Here is a 7,290-nt window from a genome sequence, read left to right on the forward strand (position 1 = left end):
GGAATCAGGAAAAATCCCTGAAAATCCACCACGTGCCACAACCAACGGCGGACCTCCTGCGAAACAAGAACACAAGTAAGTTTCAAAACACCTAGAGCAGTGAAAAAAAGTCGCAACTATCTTTGACAATCGTATTCACTCAGATTGGCCTATAAATTGCATGCAAAAAATTGTTAATGCTGAAAATCCCACTTTCACAAGTGAAGTGATATGACTATAGAAAAGAGTATTCGTTTCAGTTAGAACTAAATCCAGATTCTAAAAGAGTTTCAAAACTTATATTAACAATTTTTGGTAAGTTTATCAAGTCACACTTAGACCATTATCCGCCATTGGAAGATGGCATAATTTAAGGATCTGTTACAGATTCCACATCAACTACCGATGGTGTGGTTAAAAACGAGTGTATGTCATATCTTGAGCCAAAACCATAGTTCTATGACGTGAACCGACAAAGATTTGTTTCAACCAAAACTTTCGCTAACAATTGATAATAAGCTTGAGAAACGCCAAACTATTTAGAAGCACTACATCAATTATGCACAAGCCAACTCAGAGCACAGCTTGGCCATTTATCCAAATCCGTACTCTGCTCAAACTAAGCAATGAAAGTTGAGAGAAAAGAAACGCACAGATCCTACACTTGCTAGCAAATTCGTTAATGTTAGTAATTAAAGCTTAGTTTCTCTTTGATTTAATCATTCCAGCGATTCTCGTTTTGTTTGGACGTCGCTGTCTCAATTTTTTTTTTCATTCCTATTTTTTTAAAATGTTTTTTTTTAATTATTTTTATTTATTACATTTGTTTCAATAGTTATTGTATTTTTATTTTGTTTTAATTTAATTTAAATTTGTTTTAAAAAATTAAACCATTTTGTTTCTCTAAATTTAAAAAAATTTAATTTGTAAATAAATGTTGTATAAATATTGCGATGCAGGGAGTAGTCATTTGAGACGCGGCGGTTGGCGGCTTTTGATGGTTGAAGTGGTGCGACGTAGGTAGCCGTCACATATGTGACAGTAGAATCAGTGAGCTTGGAGCTGGATGGTTCAGAGGCCAGGCGACGCAGCAAGGTTGACGGTGGTGGCAGAAGAAGGGTTTGGAAGAGGTTTCAGGTTTTTTAAGAATGGATGTTTTCAGAAAAAAAAAAAAAAAGTAATTTAATAGATTTTTTATTTAAGTAATGAGTAGGAAAATTACAAATCAAAAACTAGATATATGGGCTGGGCTGGGCTTGACCCATTTCAGTTATTCTTTTTGAATCCTTTTTCATGTGTACATAATTTACACCTTCATTTCTATATTTTAATGGTTCTAAATTCACAAATTACAGAGTTTTATAATAAAATTTGAAAGCATTAAGTCTCAAACTTGATAATTATATTTTCAAAATTATTAGTTATCATGTCAAATCTTGAATTTTTTGATAATTATTTTTTTTTTATAAATTTCTATGTTAAGTCTTGATAGTTTTAAAAAAATTAATAATTATCATGTTAAATCTTAGGTTTGTTTTATAATTGGATTTTTTTTTTTCATGTTAAGTCTCAAACTTGATAACTATAGTTTTCAAATTAATAACTATAATTTTTTATCATATTAAGTCTCATATTCCTTTGATATTATTTTAACATAAAAGAATATTAATAAGGTCAATATTTCTTCCAATAATTTTTCTTAAAGAACTATCTGATTTTTCATTTTTGAGAATATGAATGGCCAAGGTCTATCATTCTTGAGCTAAGATTATTTTATTTTTTTTCTTTATCATTTTATATATGTTTCATTTGATTTTTTTTTTGAGAAAAAAAAAATATTTTAAAAAATCACATTAATTCTAGGCACTTAATTAAAAGGAAGTGTTTTTGTATGGATGCTGTGGATTGCGACCTTTCTCTCACATAAATAATTTGAACTCAATTTTGGTTTTCCATAGTTTTTTTAGTATAATATGGAGGCGACTCTGTTCATAATTTTTTGTTCTTATTTTACAAAAGTTGTCATGTTTTCAGTTCCATCATGATGTCTTGCAGAATAAAACTTGAGTTAGAGTAGTTCTCAAAGTTGCAGAATAAGATGACATTTTCAAAAAAACAGATAAAATTTTATCTGTGTATTTACAGTTAATATCGGTTGCGAAAATAGAACGTGAAGAGAAAGAGAAGCAAAAATGGAAGTAAGAGAAGATACATTAGAAGAATGAGAGAGACAAGTTATACCGCTGAGTGTCTTCCAGGAAGATCTCTGACCAGAGACGGTACCAAGGAGACAGTGAAGAAGAAGAAGAAGCACCGCGAGCGGAGCAGAGAGAGCGCGTAGATTCCACATCCCGGCAACGGTGGCAGATTACGACGAACTGAAAAACCCAACCACCTCAAAAAATGCAAAGATGAGAGAGTAACTGCTTGTGTGCGTAACACAATGAGGTCTTAACTCAGAAAGCTCAACTTTTTTAAAGTGCTAATTAATGGCTTTTGGTTTTTTCTCTCTGGGGTTATATGATTGTGGAATTACGTTTTTATATTATTTAATTAGATTTAATATTGTTGTTGAAAAAAATAAAAAGAAGAAAAATATTATGAAAACTCTTTTACATGTTAATTTATTTTGTCTTGATGTCTTTTGTACGTTGAAATGTCTCTAGTATGCAATAGAGTTTGATATAAATTTATTTTGTTTTATTAATTTTATAATATTTTATTTTATCATTTATAAATTATTAAAATTGGTACGTTAAATTACTTATCAACCTTTTATTTTAGCTGTTGATACTATCCATTCATTTTTATTTTTGTATTACAAAATTTTATAAAAATAAAGTGATTGGGCTAAACAAGATGAATGCTAAAAGACGAAGACTTTTCATTTAAAGACTGAGAGACGAAGACTTGTTCTTTATACCATAGAGAGGTATGATCGGTGTATTCATTTCAGACATAAAACAACGATTTTGATTTTGAAACATCACGTATACAATTAAGACCTAAAGACCAAAACATAACACAAGTTTCTGATAAACTAATGTGTGGTTCAATTACGATGATGCTGCTGCCCCCACTTTTCCATAGTATTAGATTTTTAACAAACAAACTAACAATAATTACTAAGTCAATAATATAGAAAATAACAAATATCTATCTTCAAAATAGGATCACCATAAATGACTTTTAATCTGTGTTAAATAAATTTTAATTGTTTCTATAATGTCTAATGGTCTCTCTTCGTATGAGAATTAAAATTTAATACAGTTTAATTTTTTTTTTTCCTTTCACCTTCCTATATGTTTTTTAAAGATAAAAGAACTATATTTCAAGCTTAAGCCTAAGTTAATTTATGTCTATCATCTAAACAACTTTAATAATGGTAGAATCAAATTTTCACTATTCTCCATGCTTCGAAATTTGAAAGTGCTTTACCTCTCACAGTTGAGTTCATTATCATTAAACTATCAATCGAATTTCAGTTATGGTTTCTCTAACCTATCCACATCGGACTTATTGTGGCCAATAACAAACTTGATTTTAAGAGTGTCTAATTGGTTGCATGAAATCCTAACTTCATTTTTTCTTAAACTATCCCAAAACCTATTAACAACAAAAGTAAAATTGTCACCTTCACTCGTGATTCATTAATTATGGTCTATGATTCATTAATTGTAGTTTAATGTTAAAATCATTTATGCAGTAGATAACTGTGAATCTTGATATACTAAATTCTTGGAGAGTGCTGCAGTCCATAAAGGACTTTCTGAAAATTGTAGACTTTGTTTTCGCTGCGTGAAATAGCAAAACCATTTGGTTGGTTAACACATACTCTTTCTAATCAGTTTTCAAAACCTAGGGTTGTAACATGGAGAAGTGTACAGTATTTCTGGAATAAAAGAAAATTAACAAAGAAGTATAGAAACTTGAGGTAGTGGAGGGAGCAAAAGAGTGCCTAGTTGGTTGCATGAAATCTGGGCTTCATACTTTTTGAACCTATCCCAAAGCCCACTAACAAGAAAAGACCAATTCATCAATTCTCAAGACAAACTTGGATTCCTTGATCTAAGTTTGGCAAATTGCTTACTGCACCCCCATCAAATTTCGAACCAATACTGGAGAAGAAGAAGAGAGAAAATTCTAAAAGAACTCATTTCAGAAAGAGTCCCAGAAAAATATTTCATGTTCTGAAAAGGCTTTTTCGAAACACATTTATGTAGGAGTAAAAATTAATTTCGGAAGGTATTATATATACATTTCAGAATGTTTATTCCGAAAATGTGTCCTAAAATATGTGTTTCAGAATGTATTTTACACGTTTCAAAAAGTTTATTTTAAAAATATTATTTCATAAATTCTATTTTGGAAAATTTTATTCCGGAAATGTTATTGCCGAAATTTCGGAAATTGTGTTCCAGAATTAATAATCCAGAAATCACTTTTTACAATACTAAATTTTTTTCATTTATGAAAATTGACGGGGTGCAACAAGCAATTGTCTCTTAGTTTTAATTTACTCTGGTGGAATCTCTTTCCTTTTTAATTTACACTCAAAACTAAAAAACACGTTAGAAACTAGAAAATAATACTAAAAATAATAAAGAGAAGAGAAAAAAATTAATAGCAAAGAATTAACAGAAAATATATATTTATTAATGTATGGCAATATTTTGGTTGCTGAACTCCTACATACTGTTCAAAATTAAGTTATTCTGTTCGTCAAGTTTAATAACCAACTTTTATTTCTTAAATAATTTACTATCAAATCAAATCGATATATTTTCTAATATCTCAAATTTCATAATGTTGAAATACTATTATATATTATATTTTGGTTAAATATATGTTTTGGTCTTTATATTTGTGTCCAATTTTCAACTAGGTCATCATATTTTTTTTTCTTAATTGAATCTAAATATTTGTTAATTTGAGACAATAAAACCCTCTCCGTTAACTTTCCACTAACGTCGTCTAACTATGTCGTGGATCAGACATTAATAGGTCATTTTAAGTGATTCAATTACCTGAAATTTTTATTTTTAAAAAATAGTGTTTAATGATTCTGTTTTGTCCCAGAAACGGCCCTCAAAGGCTTCTGGGATTTGATGATTAAATGTAACAACGTTTGGATGCAGTGGAACCCTTATGGAGGGGTAATGGATGAGATTTCAGCATCAGCAACCCCTTTTCCTCATAGGAAAGGAAACTTGTTCTTGTACTTTGTGTTTTGGAATGAAGATGGTGCTGAGACCTATGATCGTAACATGAAATTTTCGAAGTTGCTTTATGAGTTTATGACCCCTTTTGTTATGTAAACTTCAAACCACTTCCCTCATTCCGTTTTCTTCGTTTCCCAATGTCATATAATTTCTCTCCCTTTCGTCATTCTCTCACTAGCCATCGTGCAAATCGCAGTTCTCGTGAATATTCTCTTCGTGGGTTGAGCTAAGGAAAACCACACCTCCCATTGCAGTTCAAGGTCTCACATTTCTCTTTCTTAGCTCATGTACACCTCTTTTCTGCACTTTTGTTGTTTCCTTTTTTATCTTTCGTTGTGCATTGACCTAAGCAAATTTCGAATATAGAGAGAACCCCTCGCCGTCGATCTGCAAGGAAGAAGAATCCCAACCAAATTTCGAATACAGAGAGAACCCATGATTTCCCAAATCAATTTGAAACGAAACCCTAATCCCAATTTGCAAAAATTAGATATGGACACAGAAGCCCCTACGGAACCCAATAAAAAACAGAAGAGGAGGAAGAGAAGGAAGCTTCTTCCTTGCTGCGAATCAGAACAGAGGGAAGAAGAATAAGAACTGCCAACGCGCCTTCGCGCCCCTTCCGTCGCGACTTCGCGAGATCACTCCCTAAGCACGAGCCAAAAATGGTTTTCCAAGGTTGGATGGTCCACGAGATCAGAGAGGAGAAGAAGCTCTGATGGCTCACGTAAAAGGAATGAGGACGAACTGGAAAAGAAAATTTCTAGCGCGACCAAAGCTGGGTTTTCCATATTCTAAAAACGTAAACCCTTATTTGGTTCTCTTATTGGGTTTTCCAAATTTCTAACTATTTTTTTTAAATAATAAATTCCACGTAATTGAATCACTTAAAATGACCTATTAATGTCTGATCCACGTCTGCAAAGTTAGACTTTACAAAACAAAGAGGGAAGGATGAAACATCTTACTCTAAGCTTTAGCTACGCTCTTGCCCACCAAAGACACCTCTAAACTTACACCATTAAGATGATCATTGTAAAAGAGAAAAACAAATATAGAAGGGTAAGTTAAAGTACCAAAACACATTCATACATTTTAAAACAATAATATCACATTCATAATATAAATAAAGTAATACAAAAATAATCATATCAATTACAAACTTTGATCATCCGGATACATGTATTAATGTCAGACTCATAGGAGACTTGCCCCGTGTATGGTAGAACAACATGCCTACATTAAACTACCACATACCAAGGTTAATCTGTCAAACATCTATGGTCAATACATTACCATAAGACTAAGGACCTTTTACTACTCTTTACGACATAACCACCTCTCTCTACTTGAGATTGAGAGCTATTGAGAGTATCAAAATTAGGGATGGCAACAAGGGGGTCGGGCACGGATAGTGTCTACCCGCAACCCGACCTGCCGGGTAAAAATGTACCTGCCACGCGACCCGCTACCTGTAGGGTACCCGTTTAGAAAATATCCGCGGGTATTTTAAAACCTGCGGGTACCCGTGGATACCCGCAAAAAATAAAAATAAAATATTTATACATTTTAAAATAAAATTTAAATAAAATTACAAAAAATATATATAATATAATATAAATTAGTATTTAATTTTAATTAAATTTAACCTAATAAAATATATTTTTTATTTTATTTTTAATTAAATTTAATTAAAAAATATATAAATTAATTTTTTATTATTTTTTGCTGGTAACGGGTACTTGCGGGTCGGGTAGTATACTACGTGTACCCAACCTGTTTAGAAGCGGATATTAAAATACCCGCTACCTGTTACCCGCGGGTAATAAATATCTGCGGGTAATAACTACGCCGCAGGTTTTACCCGCGGATACCCGTGCCTGTGGATTTTTTTGCCATCCGTAATCAGAATCATTCCTTAATCTCGAAGTCCCTACTTCAATACATCACACAAGATAGCAACCATTAGGATTTCCTACAGAATCCTTTTCTCATCATACTTAATTCACACTTTCCATTTTATTTGACTATCATCATACATATAACACATACTAAAATTCATACACACATTCATGCTTACCATCCATAA

Source organism: Vigna radiata, chromosome 6 (genome assembly GCF_000741045.1).
Source record: "Vigna radiata var. radiata cultivar VC1973A chromosome 6, Vradiata_ver6, whole genome shotgun sequence".
Lineage (NCBI taxonomy): Eukaryota > Viridiplantae > Streptophyta > Magnoliopsida > Fabales > Fabaceae > Vigna > Vigna radiata.